The sequence below is a fragment of the Vanacampus margaritifer genome, chromosome 1 (assembly GCF_051991255.1).
Source record: "Vanacampus margaritifer isolate UIUO_Vmar chromosome 1, RoL_Vmar_1.0, whole genome shotgun sequence".
Lineage (NCBI taxonomy): Eukaryota > Metazoa > Chordata > Actinopteri > Syngnathiformes > Syngnathidae > Vanacampus > Vanacampus margaritifer.
This window is the reverse complement of record NC_135432.1, coordinates 61585404-61604248: the sequence shown is the minus strand read 5'-3', so window position 1 is coordinate 61604248 and position 18845 is coordinate 61585404. Positions and strand designations below refer to the sequence as shown.

The window sequence follows — 18845 nt, the reverse complement described above, 5'->3', positions numbered from 1 at the left end:
TGTATACAGGGGTTTTAGAGCCTTAAAACATTAATAAACGTAAAACATGAAGCTAACTACTTTGCGAATTTCATTTATTGTGGGCATTTTTTGGAACTTAACCCCAGCGTAAAACGTAGGAACATTGTCTTAACATTTTTTACACTTCTTAACAATCTTAACAAAACATTGTAGAGTTTTACGATGTTGATAGTTTGAATTCTCTTAACATGTATTCCTAATATTATATAAAAGTGATCACAATGCAATATTTTCTTTTTTTAAAGCTTCCCCAATCAGAGTTGTGCCTCGCAATTGTGCCTCGCCATCCTCATTTACATTTACAAAGCAATTTCCATTTAACAGGATGTGGGCATTGGCAATGTACTTCCACATTAATTTGCTGCAGTGTCTCTTCCGGGTTGTGCTTTTATTCGTAATAATGCGGCTCTAATTGGCCTGTGTTGTGCCGTTCATTTCCATAAAGAGCCCAGGAGGCTGTCACCTCGGCGCGGGTTGGGACAAGGTGCTGCAGTTGGAGATGTACACGTGCAGCCGGTCGTTAATCAGGAAAAACGCACTTCCGCCCCGCTTCTCCGAAAGGACAGAGGTCGGGGGGGAGGGGCCTACGTCGCACCATAATGGTCGAAGTGTAAATTGCTGTGGGGAAAAAGAAGTCAACGTGGAGGAAATGCGGCTATGTCCGACGGCTGCAATAAGTGTCGCTTTGTGTCCGCCCATTCCTATTTTAAACCAGAAGGAAAGTAATTAGCGAGACGGTTCACTTCTTGTTCAATCTTCTTGTGAAGCCAGATGCTCTACTATTGTGAATATTAGAGTCATAGCCCAAAGTGGTTGTGAAAATATAAAAAAAATAAAAAAATAATCTATTTTTAATAGTTTTTTTCCTTTTATCCAGGGCGACTTTCTACTTGGAATACAGACGCTCCCCAACTTACGAACGAGTTACGTTCCGAGCGATCGTTCATAAGGTGAATTTGTTCGTAAGCTGCTTCAGTGCTATATTTTGTATTATAATTTATGTTTAAAGAGAATACGTACAGTACTGTACTACGTATGTTAGAGAGAGAGAGCGAGAGACACGCACAGTATGTACATGTACGTAATAAGATAAATAAAATGAAGTTTAACTTACTTTTGGAAGATGTACTCGATGCTTAAGGATTTGATGGAGAAGGAGGAAGAGGAGGATTTTATATCATGAGAGGTTCTTCGTCGTCGCTGGAATGGGCTTCAAAAGTTACTTCCTCCTCCGTAACTTCAATGTAGGAAGAAGTTGAGGGTCGAGGAGAAGAAGATGAGGGTTGATGAGTATCTTCCTTGGAGGATTTACTAGAAACTGGCCGAAAGAAGCGATCTAACGACGATTGCACAGTTTTCTTCTTTTTTCATCATAAATGATGCGGTAGCACTGTATGGCATCATTCAATTGATTTGCAACCTTTGTGCAACGTTCAATATTTGGGTCTTGCTGCTCGAAGAGTGCGATGGCTTTATCTATGAGCGACAGGCGTTTCTTCTTCTTCCTCCTCCTCGACACGTTGCTGAGCCTCCAATGCTGGGTGAGCTCTCACAGCGCCAAGCGTCGGTATTAGCGGCGGAAAGAAGCACTACAGTACTCGGAAAAAGGTGCGCAATAAAAAATCTAACTTACAGCATCTCTTTCCGAACACTTTTTGACATGCGCGCAGACATGTTCGTATGTACCGTTGTTCGTAACTCGAATGTTCATAAGTAGGGGAGCGTCTGTATAACAATTTGGCTTGATTGCAATGAACCATCGCTATTTTCGGGGCGCTAGGGATAACCTCTGCCATAAATAGCCAAAAACCACAGAGACAGACAGAAAGTAGATCAGACTTTTGACTCGGTGAAACCAGATCCAATTTGTGGTGCAGGTGGTGTAACACAATTTGGTGTAGCGTGATTTGGTGCAAGTGCAGCAGCCAACTTTACATTATTCGTACCGTAATTGGAGAACTTCTTGCAGTTCCTTATAAACGTACTTTGCGTGCCCTGATCTCACAACCGTGCTCTCTATACAAGTCTCTTAGGGAAAAGCTGCAAAATCCTTCCTAAACTGTCTTTATTTATCGAGTTGAACGGGAACACACTATCCTCCAGTGGTACACTTAAGTGGCTCGCGCCGACATTCAGAGGACACCACTGCCAAGTGTGTATTTTATGGCAACGATTGAACATAATGGTCAAATAAATATCGGAGTAAAAAAACTACTATCGTCTGCGGTGAGTTGGGTTTCGTTGGGATATTTTCTTTGGGGTCGCGGGAACCTCTCGCTCCATCTTACAAAAAGTGCAGCTTTCAAATACTGAATACAGCCAAAGTGCCTCAAGAGACTACTACAGGTTCCTCATTACACAGACTCAGATAATTCCTGGCAAACATCTTATTTTCACATGATTCTATTCTTACATTTTATTCTTATAATTTGCGGATGATACAATGTATACTGGTCATATTATTGTTTTTCGAGAAGAATTGTGCCGTCTGTATGGATGTCGCTCAGCTTCCCATAACTGAGGTCATGCTATCCTTCTAAAGACAGCCAAATTTGACTAGTAACTTATGATTAATTAAATGAGTTTGTCAACTGTTTTAAAAATGTATATATTTTTTTAATTATTATATATATATATATATATATATATATATATATTAGATCAATTTTAATGAATTTTTCAACTGTTTTCAAAATGTTTTTTATTATTATAACAAAAATAATAATAATTTACTAAATACAATGCCATCATTTACAAGGTTATGTATGAGTAGGATTAAAAAAAACTATAGTATCTCTATTCATGTGTAATCCTAAACCGCACTAACTCAAATTACGGCCCCCTTTCCCAGTGTTGACTGAAAAACAAAAATCAATGCGCCAAAATCAAAAAGGTGCTAGAGGTCGAATCGGTTAGCAAATTTTAGCCGCAAAATTGACTGGCCTACTTGAGCATTTTAACTCTCTCCTGATCCAAGTCCTCAAATTATCGGATGTCTCCGATTATTTTGTTTATTAGTCCTAAGAACTGTTTGTCTCCCCACCACATTTGCAAAGGTTTTCACAGAAACATGCACCTGTTTGTCTTTGTCTCTATGTGGGAATCTCGAAACAGAGGAAGAGTCCAAGTCATGTACAGTATTTGTATATTTTTTTAAATGGGACAATGGGGTCAGTGTTCAGGAAGGGATTTGAACTTTGAAACATTCCTGAGAACTGTCCGTGTAGCCACAATATTTGCACAGGTTACCACAGAAACATGCACCTGTCCTGCTGGTCTATGAAAAGTCACGGGTAGGGGAATAGCAAAAGCATAAAACAGCCTAAGAATGATCATTCACTCAACAATAGGGACAGAAGTCACACAGAGGTCACTAGCAAATAAAAATATACATTTCTTCCATTTATTAACCCCTAGGCGTTATTGTGTCCATTTTTTGGCTTTTTGTTGGTTCTGACCAAGCCATTTCAAAATAAAATACTGCCCACGGGTTAAGGGTCAATAAACCATTTATTATTGTCCGACAGGCTAGTAACACAGTTTTAAAAGGTCATGTGAGCATGTGAAATCAACAGGGTTAAGGGTTAAAAATCCGTGTGTGTGTGTGTCCCACTTAAGCACTATATATACTGTATTACACTTAACAATGGCCTGACCATGAATAAAAAAACACAATGACCCTTGGTTGAACCCGACTCGTCCCAATCCGGCCAGTCCCACGCCTTATGACTTTGTGTTGTTTGTGACACTCTTGCGTTGTGTTTGCTCCCTGTCCTCTCCCTACCTCATGTCCACACTCCACAGTGTCCCCATTGTGCACATGAAGGGCCCGGCTTTTGTTTGGATCGCCGTGTCGGAGCCGATCTCAGCCCGCAGAGAGCTTGAACACACCTTACCTGCCTATTATTTCACCTGAGAATGTGTGTGTGTGCATGTGTTGTGATACCATGGGGCAATTATTAGGTTTCCCCACACAACATACTGTATAAGGGTCTAGTGTAACTGCCTCGGGCGCTATTTGCATCCAAATTCTGTAAGCAAACCTCATGGTTGGATTCAGGTTTAAAAATAAAATCAAATAAAAAGTAAGGAACTTCTTTTCATACCGATACTAGTACTCAACTCGAGTAGTCACCGATAAAAAGTACCTATCTCACAAGTACTTTTGATAAATAAAATAAAAAATAAAAAAGCTGATAATTTTAAAGAAAGACCTATACAGTATATCCCAATATAGCAAGTTTCCTTCAAATGCATGAAATTAATGGCAATCATCTAATTTCTAGTTCCTGATGGGAAAATCAGCCACTCGAGGTCCCCAATACTTGTATCAAGGACTGTCACGAGTGCCCACGAATATCGGCCCATTACAGACACCTGGTATCGGTATTTGCCCATCCCAAATAAAATGTAAAGTACTAAACCTCAAGCATCCTGTGTCATCTTTTTTTATGCACTGACGTTTTCTAATTCATTATCATTAGATTTAAAAAATAAAAATAAAAATAATACATATGAATATATATATATATATATATATATATAATTAAAATTAATTAATTAGAGAAAAAAATCTATATTCAAAAATTTGTAAATAATTTTTATCTAATAATCAGTGCAGAAAAAACATGGTAGGGAGAATTTAAAAACTTTATTATTACTGAAAATAATTTGTTTTGAAAATAAAAATCACAAAATGAATTACTCTAGTAGCCACAAAAACACAATTTAAAAAAAATTATAATAATAATTCTGTTAATCTACCTCTAAAAATAAAAATGAAAATAAGTGATCATTAATTAATTATTAATGTTTCCAATTCCTCAGACTAGAGGAAATGTGTTCTACTTTATTTGTGGTTACACCGGACAGGTTACACCTGTCCATTAATTGCGTTCAATACTATTTGGAGTCAACCTTAAAATCTGCAAATATGAATCATTCAAAAAATAAAATAAAATAAAAAAAGCAAGCTTGTTGGTTCCATTCTTCCTATTCTGTCCCTCAAAGCCCCCCCACCTCTCCTTCCTCCACCCCTCCAGCAACTCCTGTTTCTTACATCAGCAGGGACTGTGACTAATTTACGAGCACGGGCAATGCCAACATATTCTCTGAGGAGGGCCTGTTTTAACACCTCCAAATGCCGTAATGCATCCCAGCTGACCTTAATTATAAAAGCATGTGCCCCCACCTCATATAGAATCCACAAGACCCGAGGGGGGGAGTGCGAGACAGTATGCGTACCTGTGGAGAACACCGGGCCAGGCGGCTCGATGTTAATAGTTGCATCCTGAGAGGAAATCAATAAAGCTATAAAGGGTGATATCACAGTGTGTCGGGCCTGTCACGCACACACGCTCGCCCTCCCCTCCTGGTTAGAGGGGGTCCGCAACATAAAGGTCAGCGATATGGGGTTTTGATCGAGGGATGAGAAGCGCCCCCCCCCCCCCACCTCCCTCAAGTGGGACCCCACCCTCCTACCGACTCCTCTGGAGAAGGAGTGGATCTTTTCGAGGGCTTACAGCGGGCGCCGCGTTGTCAAGGTAGCAAAGCGTTAGTGCCTTTAAAAAGGCCCATCAATGTGGGCCCGGTTACGACGTGAGGGGGAAAATCCCAGGAGGTAAAACGGGGGGGGGCTTTGCTAAACTGCTCATGAACCGAGGGGGGAGGTATTACACCTGCTTTCCCTCCTGACCGTACGGCGGATTTTTCAGCCCATAATAGTGATATACGCGCAGCACGGGGCTTTGGCATCATTGGGCTGATAAACTGCTCATACAATAGATAATCTTTTATGTACCTCCCGTGCACAGCACAAATATTATGACTATTAGCACATTAATTAACCCGCTGGCCTGAGGGCCCGCCGCCGAGCCAAGGTTAAGAGCTCCTTTAATTAAAGATCAATACGGTTTTGCAGTATATTTCAACGGCTCCAAAGTAGGCACGGGACACTTTACTGTCGACGTGTCACAGTGATATAGAAGGTATCAAGCCTCGGAGAGAAAGTGTAAAATTACGATTATTTGCAAGCACTGAATTGCTATACTGGCTGGAAAGTACTTTACAACTGGAAAAAAAGTTTTTCTATCATCAACTAAAGCTTCCTCAAATAGTTAAACAAGCAGCGATTGAAATAACAGTGGTACCGAGGGGTGGGTGAATAAGTATTGGGCCGATACCAGCCTTATTTTTAGGTATCAGGTACTCATGGAGACTGACGAAGCCAGCCATTGAGGTTTAAAGGGATACTAGACTCATTGGGCCATTTTTAGCAGTAAAAAGTGAATATTTTGTCCAGAATGAATTTAATAACTTCATTGTTTCCATGTAGAATTAAATCCTTTAAAAACTAATTTTTCCACTTGCTGTCGACTGAAGATGACATCACCTCTGCTGAGTAAGTAGGTAACGACCAATCATGGCTCAGTTTGCTGACCAAACCCAGAAAACAGGTGAGCCATGATTGGTCGTTAGCTACTTCCTCACCACAGGTGATGTCATCTTCAGTCGACAGCAAGTGGAAAAATTCGTTTTTAATAGGTATTAATTCCACATGAAAAATAATGAAGTTATCAAATTAATCCTGGACAAAATGCTAAAATTGGCTCAATAAGTAAAGTATTCCTTTAAGACAATGAAAATCTGACATCAAATTAGTCCTCCTGGGCTGTAGGTGGCGCTATACTGTGGCAGTTTGTTCACAATGCTTTGTCATTGTGTTAATTGAAATTTTATCTATCAAAAGTATTATTGATTGGTATTGGTACTAGAGATATTGGTCTCTGGTAACCAAAAAAAGGATAAAAGTCATTCAAAAGTTATATAGCAAGGTTGTTGTAAATCGAGAAACACTATATTGTAATAAAAAATAAAAAAATTAATTAATGCTTTTATTTCAAAATGGTCTTGTGTAAACAGCCCCTAATGGATCAGCACATGATGAGCAATTTGATGGAATTTAAATTTTAACTCTCTGGGTTATGTACTTGTCACTTGTGTCCACCTCGCTTGCCATTTTGAAACAATTTAGCTGTGTTAATGCAAATGTCATGAAATTTCCCAAAGGTCCCCCCCCCCCCCCCCATCCTTGTCTGACGTCATCATTTCCAACTTCAGCTCTTGATTATCAACAATATACTCTTTACATCACATTTTCTCAATCACATTATTGAGGAAAGATAAAATCACAATTAGATTGTAGATCGTGGCCACTTTTGGTTAAAAAGATGAAAGGATCATGAAACAGAACACGGCCTAAGGGTTAAGAACAGCTAATGGAAGCATCAACTAGTTCCAGCCAGATTTAGGTCTTTGTTGAGCAAAGTACGGCCCAAATGAAAGCCGGATGGCAGAAGCGCTCTCTAGTGGCATCCAGTAAAAGCACAGCGCAGGATTTAGTCTTTGTTTACAGAAGATAGGAGGGCCCTAAGCGTACACCTTCACGCCCAAGGCCCTAAAGTTGCCCTCAGATCACCATAATCCATCTGGATTATGTTTGACAGGACATGGATCCTCCTGCTAGCCGAGGCCCGTTTTGACAGAGTATAGCCAACAAAAGACATGACCCTAAAACAAAGCAACAAGACTGCTTCCGTCTGTGAGATTAGGGACTTTTTAAAATGGAGGCCAGCCCGTCAGTTCAGCAGTTGATTTGTATATAGTATTTGATGTGTTCGGCAATTAAGTGGAAGGGATTAAGCTCTGTTTCTCCGAATACGTCAAAATGACTATCCAACGAATTCTGATTGGACGAAACTTCCACTTCGAACTGCTGAAAAGTTTTTCTTTTTTACGTAGTTAAAAATGGCTTACCTTAACTAGAATCCTGCGTCGCATTGTGACCAAATGTAGAATCTTGGTCGGTTATTTCGCTTTTTAGTCCTGTAAATAGGGAATCTTTATTGTAGCGGAAGCAGCATGCTAAACTATACATAATACAGTACATCCCATATTAGTTGCCATGACTACTACTGCTTATTCCATTTCTTCTTCTACTTTCGTTTGGTGGTTGCCAAATACTTTTAATGCATTAATGCTAAAAAAAGGTGGACACCGACAACAACCTTAAACATTTTTTTGACAATGATTAATATTACATTTGTGGAATATAACTTATGAAGCAAAATCCAGCCGTTTTTTATCCATCTCAGGGGGCGGCCATTTTGCCACTTGCTGTCGACTGAAGATGACATCACAGTTGCTCAGGGTTCAGGCAACGACCAATCACAGGTAAACTGTTTTCCAATGCTAAACAGTGATTAGTTGTTACCTGAGCCGAACAACTGTGATGTCATCTTCAGTCGGCAGCAAGTAGCAAAATGGCCGCCCCCTGAGATGGATAAAAACGGACGGATTTTCCTGCTTAACTCATATTCCAGTTCCATTAACCAGAATACTATATTTAGACTAGTGTGGGTGCATAGAACATATTATTGTCAAGAATTTTCTGAGAGGTTGACTTCCCCTTTAAATACTGCAGTGCTGTGTGTAAGTGTTGCTACGGATAAGCTGGCCTTTGTTGTCAATGGCAGGCCTGACTTCACGTTAGTCCACCCGGGTCTCTCAGGGCCCGCTGACCACGTCCTCTCCCTAAAAGCCCACTTCCTCTTCCCTCCCAGTCACCGCCCACGCCCCCTATTGCCTCACAGGACTAAGTCAGGTTAAACACTTAAACACCAGCAAATCCACCGCTGCCCTGTGGGAAATTTGCTTCTAATCCCTAACTTATAGGCACAGAATCAAAGGCAAAAAAAAAAAAAAAAAATGAAAAAAGCCGGAGCAACAAATCTGATCCTCCCACCCCTAACAATCTCATGCCTCTCGGGAGAGGCTCGGAGACGCTCGGCAGACAAGCCCTGAGATGGATAAATACCTAAATGATGAGACAGTCTGGGGACAGGGGAGTAGTGTCTGCCTATGACCGCTCACCTCCAATTTGGCATGGCGGCAATGAAAGGCGCGGGCAGCCAGGCCTTATTATTACACGTTCAAGTGCAGCCTTGGCCAATGATTAATGACGGTGTCGGGCAGAAAACAAAAGCGCAAAGGCGAGTTATTTCCTATACACCTGCTCCTGTGGGCCGATTGGATGGGAAAACAGGAGGGGGAGGGAAGAAAAAGAAAAAAGGGGGGTGGGGGGGGGGTCAGGGATGAGGCAGATTTGGTGAAAGTGAAAGTACCTACAAGTTATTAATAATAGTAATAATAATAATAATGAAGAAGTACTTATTCATTATTATCATTATCATTATTATGATAATAATAATAATACATAAGTAACTATACTGCCATTTTTTAAGTAACATCATACATGCAGGCAGTAAGGTGCTACTATCTCTGAGGTTTTCAGATACTTCGACCGGTTTCCAAATAATAATAAAAAAAAAAAAATGCATGCTAGGATTGCTAGGTTCATTGAAGATTACATTTCACGCAAGTGTGAATGATTGTTTGCCCTGTGATTGGCTGGTGACCAGTTCAGGGTCACTCGCCCATAGTCAGCTGTGACCCAAATGAGGACAAGAAGTAGAGAAAATGTTCCAAAGTAAAAGCAGACATTTGTAAAATGTCTTGTTTTGATTCAAAACAAATATCATCAGTCTGCTTTCATGGATGTTTACTATTGAAAGAGGCTAAAATTCTGAATATTTGCACAATTTCAAATTTTAAAAAAGCAAAATAATTATCTATTGATTTGATAACTAATTCGTCATTGATTAAGCGTTGCAACTCAATATAACCGGAAGTTGACCATTCGTTTTTTTTTGGGTTTTTTTTACATTAACTGTTAACGCAATACTGAAATTACAGTTGAAAAATAGCAGGAATTTTTAAAGTTTCCAACCGAAATAAAATTATTATTATTATTAATTGCATGTCGTCTCTTAATAGTGAACTTTATTATAGTTTGGAAAAATATAAAATTTTGTATAATCCAGAATAAGACAAATTATAATCATTTTTTAAAAAGCTCTCAACAGTTTCAGATGTTCAAACTGCTAAATATATGTTCATTTAATACACATTAGTCACTTTCTACTGATGTACGCATTCGATTTATTTACATTCGAAAGAGTGCCACAGTCACACCAATGAACTGTTTCGCCATTTATTAAATGTCGAGAGAAAAGTGAACATGTGGGAGGGAGGGGGAAACTTTTTTTTATTTTTTTTTATATGTCCTATACAAGCTCTATGTCGCTAATTTTCTCTTATTGCGAGTGAGTCTGCGACACATCTCCCGTGAAAAATGGGCTTCCCTGCCATGCAAAACATAAAGCACACATGTATGCATAACGCGCTACTTTTTGATCACAAGTGACAAGCGCATGGCAGCAAGCCAGTGGGTGGCCAGTCTTCGCCTTTACTCGGTGGTCTTCCGCGTCAAACGGACGGCCAGTCAACCACTGCCAAAATGCAACAGAAGTTTCAGCATTTACAAGCAGGAGGGGAAAAAAATTATCAAAGTATGCTAGGTTGAATTCAATCAAAACTATTCCCAACATCCACACACTGGGATTTCATTCTCTGGTGTTTAAAGCCAAGCAAACAAAACTTGCAGGTAGTTTCCAAGCGAGGTGTGAACATGCAAGTTTGTGGCGGCTCGGCCCGGTTGATTGATTTGACAGACAGCGTGGACTTTCACGATGTCTGTGTTTGTTACATGCTGGCCCGCTCTCCCTTACTTGTATTGGTGTTGACATTTATGAGACATGTTGGAGGGGGCCTCCACTAGGCCTCACTAATGGGAGAGGGGAGACATGGTTGGCAGGAGCTAGCGCAGCCTGATACTGCCATCCAGAGGCCATACTAGGTAATGCATGATGGTCAACAGTGATTCCCAAAATTGTTATTAAAAGTATCTAACTCAAAAAATGCTTAGCTCTCCAAGTAGCACATCATGTCAAACATTAAAGTAAAGTCGCATAGTCGACCTCACAAAGTGTTCATTAAAACTCAATTATATTATATTATTTATATTTTTATATTAGCCATATTAGCTATCAAGCTAGCAACCAATCTAGCAAATATGTCTTTCAAATGGTAGAGATACAGTGTGATGTTTAACTTGAAATAATTAATTCTAGCAGACAGCAACAAAACAAAAAAAATTGTCTTGATTTTTTTTTTTGGGGGGGGGGGGGGTGTTAAAGGGATACTTGACTCATTGAGACATTTTCAGCAGTGGGATAGGACTAGATCAGCAGTGGCTTCATCCTATTCCATTTCAAACAGTAATTATTTTATTTTGTAAATGGGTTTCATTTTTAGTCATTATTATTATTTATGGAGAATGAAAAGTTATATTTCATACTTGTTTTGTGGAATAACTTGCGTAAATGTCTCTGTTTGTTTGTTTTTTGTCACAATTGTCAAATGATGCTCTTTTGTTTTACTGTCATTTTAAATGTTCCAAATAAAGTTTTTAAAAAAAGCTAACATTTAACAATTAAGTTATCAAATTAATTCTGGACAAAAATATTAACTTTTTGCTGCTAAAAATGGCTCAATGAGTCAAGTATCCATTTAACGTCATTATCTTTGTCATTTGTTATAATGTTGTTGTTGTTTTTTATATCTGAAACAAGCAAAAAAAAACAACATCAAAAATAGTAATTGGTTTGGCTCTAGTAAAAACTCCATGACTATGTTCTCACCAGCGGTATATTTCCGCGGGGTCCTGACCATATATTTGCCGTGACAACCTCAACAAAAAGAGACTTTTTAACCATCATCAATTAGGTGAGAATTCACCGTAAACAACCAGTCAATCATTTTTTGTAAAAAATAATATTTTGTCTTTTTTTTTTTCCAGGAGTGGAGATAGGGTTTTCTCGCCTGTATGCTTTATTTGACAGTTCCAATCACTCAACAGCACATCAAGGGTTTGATTGCTGTTTTTTTTATTTTATTTTTTTTTAATGAGAAGCCGAGAAGCCACAACAGCTCTCGTCTTTCTCGCAGCATGCTCTACTGAAATGTGGTCTGTCGAGGGGGAATTTGCCCTTTTTTGAAGTACTGAGCTGAGACGTTTTCCTTTGTGAGCGCGTCAAATCAAAACTAAAACCTAACCACCCATAAGACTACCTGAAAGGGTTACAATATAAAGGCCCCCATGTACAGTATATGATGCTTTACACATCCCCAGTCTTTGTTCCGGCGCACTCCCCCGCTTGCTGTGATTATGCACGTCTCGCGCGAGGGGCGCTGCGGAGTAGCGCGTCTGGAGAATGCAAAGTGACGCTCTCAAACGAACAACCTAGGGACAAAACACGGATTCGGCGCCGCTGCTCGCCTTGTAGTGGCGCGGCGCAGACACGCTCACTATTTAGCGCGCAGACACCGGGGTCCGGTGGGATGTGTAGCTATGTGTTTATCACAGGAGGATCTTCCTCGTTTCATGTGACACGTTTTCCCACCCTGATCCCCTCCCCCCCCCCCCCCCCTCCTCTCCTTTTTCTGCCCTCGTGTTGTTGAAGGTTCACAGAGCGGGAAGCTGTCGCGCAGACGCTCTTTTGGGTACTAGTTGAGATTCTTTTTCTTTGTCCCTGTGCATTACAAAGTGCCATACTTAGAGTAATAGAGTGTATTTAATCGTGACCTACACTGCCATGTTAGTCAAAAAGCCTTGCTGATATTTCTGTGCGTCTGCTTAATGCAATTTCTCCTCTCATGCAAGATTAAAACTAATTGATAGTTTCATTATGGTAGTAAAAAACAACCGCCAGGGCAATGACCTGAATTGAAAAGAATAACAAGAACTTCTCATGTTTGGGGTTGCATTGCCAGATATTCCCCAAAAGTTGACTTTTTTTTTCCTTAAAAAAAAAAAATCCAAATAAATAAAATTTGTCATTGATTAAGCGTTGCAACTCAATATAACCAGAAGTTGACCATTCGTTTTTTATTTTATTTTTTTTACATTAACTGTTAACGCAATACTGAAATTACAGTTGAAAAATAGCATGAATTTTTAAAGTTTAGAACCGGAATAAAATTATTATTATTATTAATTGCATGTCGTCTCTTAATAGTGAACTTTATTATAGTTTGGAAAATATATAAAATTTTGTATAATCCAGAATAAGACAAATTATAATCATTTTTTAAAAAGCTCTCAACGGTTTCAGATGTTCAAACTGCTAAATATATGTTCATTTAATACACATTAGTCACTTTCTACTGATGTACACATTCGATTTATTTACATTCGAAAGAGTGCCACAGTCACACCAATGAACTGTTTCGCCATTTATTAAATGTCGAGAGAAAAGTGAACATGTGGGAGGGAGGGGGAAACTTTTTTTTTATTTTTTATATGTCCTATACAAATATTCAAATAAATACAGTCAAAACTGATAAGGAACCGGATTAGTCAAAGTGTTGAGTGGAGGTTTAGTATTACAGCAGTGGTACTTGGAAGACCTGGTACGCTGCATTTTGTGAATCTGCTCAATGAAATGTCTTCTCTCTTGCCGTATTTAAACTAACAAAATAACTCTTTAATTAACTTAATTATCTTTAATCTATTTTCATAATTTAAATTGTCTCAATTCAAATTATTCATCTTGAATTTAATTTACACCTACACTGACAATCCAATTATCGTCACAAGACAAAGAATTATCGATTTGTTAAAAAATAAATAAATAAAATAAAAGCGTTGCGACATGGTGAAGCAGCATGTTGTCCAGTTATTTCTGAATACTTTTCTGGCCCAAAATTTGACGTTAGACTCGCAAAGGCATATGAGATTTAGTACGTGTATTTCCTCAATGCAATTTTTCTGTTCTTTTTACCTGTCAAACAATAAGACTACTTTTGGTCTTTTCCTGTGTTTCTTCCCGTATTCAAGAAAATGTTGTCATAATTTATAGTCACATAAGAGCATATTACAGATAAATCAGCATATGGAACAAAATTGAGTGCATTAGTTTGCTGCAACGAGACACTGTGTACTCGAGTCTACTGCTTCAGTTGGTAGACCAGTTTTACGCCCACATTTTACACTTTATATAAGGAAATATGTTCTTTGTTCTAATGTAATTATTTGCTTAAAGAAAATGTAATATAGTAGCCATCAACTCTGTATAATGACGCAAGCGTTGTACAATCCAAACATTGCACTCAAACGCAATTGACTTCCAAATAGATATCAATGGCGCCCTCTACTGGACACTTGGCATCACTTCCAGTTCCACCAACATGTTCAATGGGGCAGCAAAGCAGCAAACTTTGATAGCTTGGGGGTACACAAAACCATCTCTGGGAGTCATAATCAATTTGAATGTCTTTTTTTGTTTTGTTTCATTCTTAACTGATTATTTTAGCTCATCAGTGTTTTTGCATCTTTGTGTGCGGCATCTGTACTTTTGCTCTTGTTCATAACCTTCTACCTTTTTTTGGAGAGAGGGGGGGGGGGCGGTTCTTACAAGCATCAGCATTTATTTGTGGTTAACTACAGCCTTGCCTCCCTATTATTGTTCCAAATTATTATTATTTTCATCCTGCAGTGTATCATCTAAGCTTTTCTTTGTGTTTATGATGTTGTGAAAGTTGTTTTAGGGTCCTTATTGTTCTCTCATTAATTCAGTGGTCGACTGCTATTGTTATCCATGTCACTGTCTGTTACTTAGAACACCAGCTGGTTCTTTTTGAGGGAATTCGAAATTAATTCAGCACTGTTATATTGCCTATGGCCTATTTCGTATCTTGTCTCAATTTCACAATTGCTTGTTTTTCAGCCATTGGGAACTCTCTGGTTTTCATGTTGGTTACAATTCTAACTATAGTGCAAAATATTTTGGTTCATGTGGGAAAGTATGTCTGTTCAAACCAGAGGGAGCTATCTTGATACGGTATACAGGATTTGTAAAAACCTGGAATAACATATTAAACCGTGTACATTTGTTTTCAGTCCATGGCAAAAATAAAGTGCTTGGCCTCAATGTGAGTTAATGACTCTCACATAAAAGTATACACCTATATGCCATATTGGTGTACAGGGGTATTTAAGTGCCATTGTGTTAAATAATCTATCTACAGGTAGTTACCGTATTGTAGATTGCCTTTTAAGTAGCTACAGTACATTACAAAGCGCCGTTGGCAATGTAAATAATGATCACCCTCCCTCGGAGACCTCTTTATACTTAAGTCATGTGATAAAAGCCAGGAATAAATCAACAGGGGACACATGAAAGCAAACAATACATTTATGCGAGAAAGAAAAGTATGTGCTTAAACTTTACAAGTCTCCAAACTAAAAATAGCATTTCTATTTGTGGTCACGTCAACTTTAAGGTGAGCTATTGCTAAAACAGTCGAGCACAATTTTTCAAAAGAGGTGCTTTGTTGATTTTAAATCAAGCAGAAGCCCCCAAAAGGCAAGCTGTGTGTAAAAATAGAATTTAGCATTAATAATGGGATGCTTGAAATATTGAGAGCGTACAAAACTTCACAATCACAAAACTACTGCATGACATCTGAGTTATTCCTTTCAAAATAACTGATTTTTAAACAAAAAAAATGATGCGAAGAGTTCCCAGAGTAGAAAGCGTCTTCTTTTTTTTTTCACATACACAAAAAAAAAGAAAACTGTTTTAAATTGATATCTTACTGGTTGTCAGATCTTTTTATTTTAACGCAATGCCAATATTTGTCAAAATGTTGAATATTGGCGTTGATAGTCGGCCCAGCCTATAATCTCCATGGTTACATATCGACAGTGTAACAATCCGCAGTATGGCACCGAGCCACAAGATGGCGCCTCCTTGTTTTTGTAATGCTTGCCCTATGCAGCACTTTTTCGTTTGACCGTCAGTGTATTTGATGCCGTAGACTTGTACGCGTAATCGTGACGCGTGGTTAACGCCAAGAAACCTACTTTTTCTTATTATTCATAAAATAAACCTGTGGACTTCCAGTCCCTTTGTTTGCTCTACTTTTTTTTTCTCTTCAGTAGCGCCATACTGTCACATTCTATCAGACATAAATGGCGTCAAAATTCATTTATGGCTGCAACAACACGGCCGATCACAAGATTGACAAAAAAGAAAAATACTGGCCAATCTGATATAGAGTTAGGTATTTTTTTAGGTCATGTTTAAGGCAACGTCAAGAGCCCTGCGACTCACCCATGAACCTGACAAAAGATACTTTTCAAAACAAAATGAAGTTTGTTTGGAATCATCGGGATGCCGGATGTTGATGTTCAGCCAAGAAGCTGCAAACCTCTAGCGTTTCTGATGATGACGATGAAGTCACACATCCCGCGTTTACACATATAAATATCGGGGAGAGACGGCTGTTTATTTTTCCAGCGTGGTGTGTTAAATGACAAATGACGCTGATCCCTCCGCGCGGTGACGGGATGAACGCTGATCAAAGCTGCGGTGACTGGCCAGGCCTCGAGGAGACGAGTCAGTGTGCCATGTTTTGAGTGGGGTACAGCGAAGTTTCCTCAACATCTTGAAACATCTGTTTATCCATGATAAACTCATCTCATTTGCATATTTACAGCCATTAGTTAAGCCTCTGTGTCGTATGGCACTAAGCATGTCACGGAGTGGATGCTGTGAATCTAGCATCACTTGTTGAAAGTCATAAAAAAAAAAGTTGTTTTTTTAAAATGTAGATTTTATGCTATAGTGGTTAACAAATGTTTACACTTGAGTGGCAAGTAAAAATGTTTGTCTTGTTTACTTTACAACTTCTTGGGTAAACAGACGTGTTAACTACTTTCTACAATAATACTTTCTATAATGATATAGGCTAATATTCAAAAGCATGGGCATTAATAGTGGAAATTAATAATTTTAGTTACACTTAAATTGGTAGCCCTTTATGGAAAATGTATACGCAGAAAATAGATTAGCTTCAGCTTGAACCTGTCAAGCCTAGCAAGTAAAAAAAAAAAAACAACAACAAACCAACATAATATTTTGAATAAATACAGGAAACGGAGAAAATTTGCAGTTTTAGCCACAATCGGATTACAGGAACAGTTAGCTTGATCAACTGATTTAACACTCCACAATGCCACGGGTGTTTCAACTCACCTCATCATGGAGGGAATTCACTGCCGAATCTTTAATAGCTCATTCAAAAGAGTATGAAAATGTGGTGAAGATGAGCTCCCAAAATCATTGTCCTTACGTGTGAAACTTTGGAAAACAGTACAAAACTGTAAAATCCCACCACTTAATCATGTTCTGTCTAATGTTTAAGTGGGCTGAACTCGCTTTACCGAGGGAGCCCACCAGGCGGTGCTGTCGCAATGGTATGGAGGCCTAGGGGTGACAAAATCTACTAAAAAAGAGTCAAGTACATCGTTCATTTGGTGGGTTTATTTACTAAATTGCAATTAATAATTTATAGCAATTATCCTATTATTCCACTACAGTTATACATATATATTTAAATCAACATTTATTCATTTAAAAATGCATACCAATACTTCAAATATTTCATTATTTTGTTACCGTATTTAATGATGGCAATATTTATTTAATTAATTCACTATTTATTTGAAGACCCTGTACAGTGTTTTCTGAGATTTATTGTCTAATTACAATTTTATACATGTTTGAAGAGCTGTCCTTTCCTCTTGAGAGTGGTTCAGAAGTGGGGCTTTGGCATTGGTTAAAGCTGTCTACAACAATTTGTTTATTTTTATTTTTATTTTTATTTTATGATCAATTTATGAACATATTTTAATGCATAATTTATTTTTATTAGCCTTTTCTTAATATAAAAATTAAAAAAATAAATATATGGTTCTACTAGTTTCAGATTATATTCTACAATTGTATCAATTAATGGATACGGTGTTGGTGGTGGTAGTAGTAGTAGAAGTAGTAGTAATAATAATAATAATAATAATAATAATAATAATAATAATAATAATAATAATAATAAAAGTAACATCATTATTATTGCTGTGAAATTATGGTTTGTTAATGCATTTACTTCTTAATTAATTCATGGCAGATAAATTGTATCATTGTTGTGGTTGTTATTGCTGGTAGAAGTAGCATTAGTAGCAATTGTATTGTTTATTAATTAATTCATATACTGTACAGTATTAGTGGCCACCAGATGGTGGTGATGTTTTTCCTTTAAATGTAGTTCAATCGTCAGCCACAGTGTGTCACTATAGACCAAGATAAAGGATGGATAAATAAGAGGTTGAAATTTCACCTAGCAACATCACTCTTGCTTGTTCATTGACACACCTCCAGGATTCCACGGGATCCTCCACAAACGCGCGCACGCACGCACGTACACACACACATAAATTCAGCAAGGCCGTGAAGGTATCTGAATGTGATTGGATGAGTGTCTGAAAGTAAAACATAGGATGGGAGGGTAGCTTGATGGCTGCCTGAATAATACATAAAAGACATAGTCACGCCTACTTCAAACATTTTAAAGTCATACAAGTGAAAAACGGCTTGTAAAAGTTAATCATTGCTCACCAATGGGACACTCAGCAATGACAACATTTCCATTTTGCCCAAAGAAGCATACATACTCACTGAGCTGAAGTTTAACATATTAAGACACAGACCCCTTTTTGTTTGTCTTTTTATGTGTTTGTTTTTGTATATATTTTTTTTTAAAGAGAAACCATCACTGACTTCCTGGTACTGTGCGAGACATCAAAAAGCCGGGGCCCAAATCAATTGGCAGTGCGAGTCTCAAGACCGCCATGCAGGAAATTGGCTCTGAATGACGGCACTGTTAGCACGCTATCGCTATCACGTCCTCTGACACGCTTGGAAATAAGGACTGAAAAGAAATGCCAACCATTGGGGAAATTT

The 18845-nt window shown here is 38.3% G+C and overlaps 1 long non-coding RNA gene across 2 annotated transcripts; it reads right to left on the bottom strand.

Moving 5' to 3' along the window:
- Window positions 1-205: 205 nt before the first annotated feature.
- LOC144040505 (uncharacterized) lies at window positions 206-17328 on the bottom strand. Of its 2 annotated transcripts, XR_013289753.1 has the most exons (4): window positions 17270-17328; window positions 17082-17186; window positions 7837-7905; window positions 206-639 (listed from the first exon to the last, which is right to left on the bottom strand). It is a non-coding gene; the product is annotated as an uncharacterized LOC144040505 (long non-coding RNA). The 2 variants fall into 2 exon arrangements; XR_013289752.1 differs by lacking the exon at window positions 17270-17328 and having other exon boundaries at window positions 17082-17243.
- Window positions 17329-18845: the final 1517 nt, after the last annotated feature.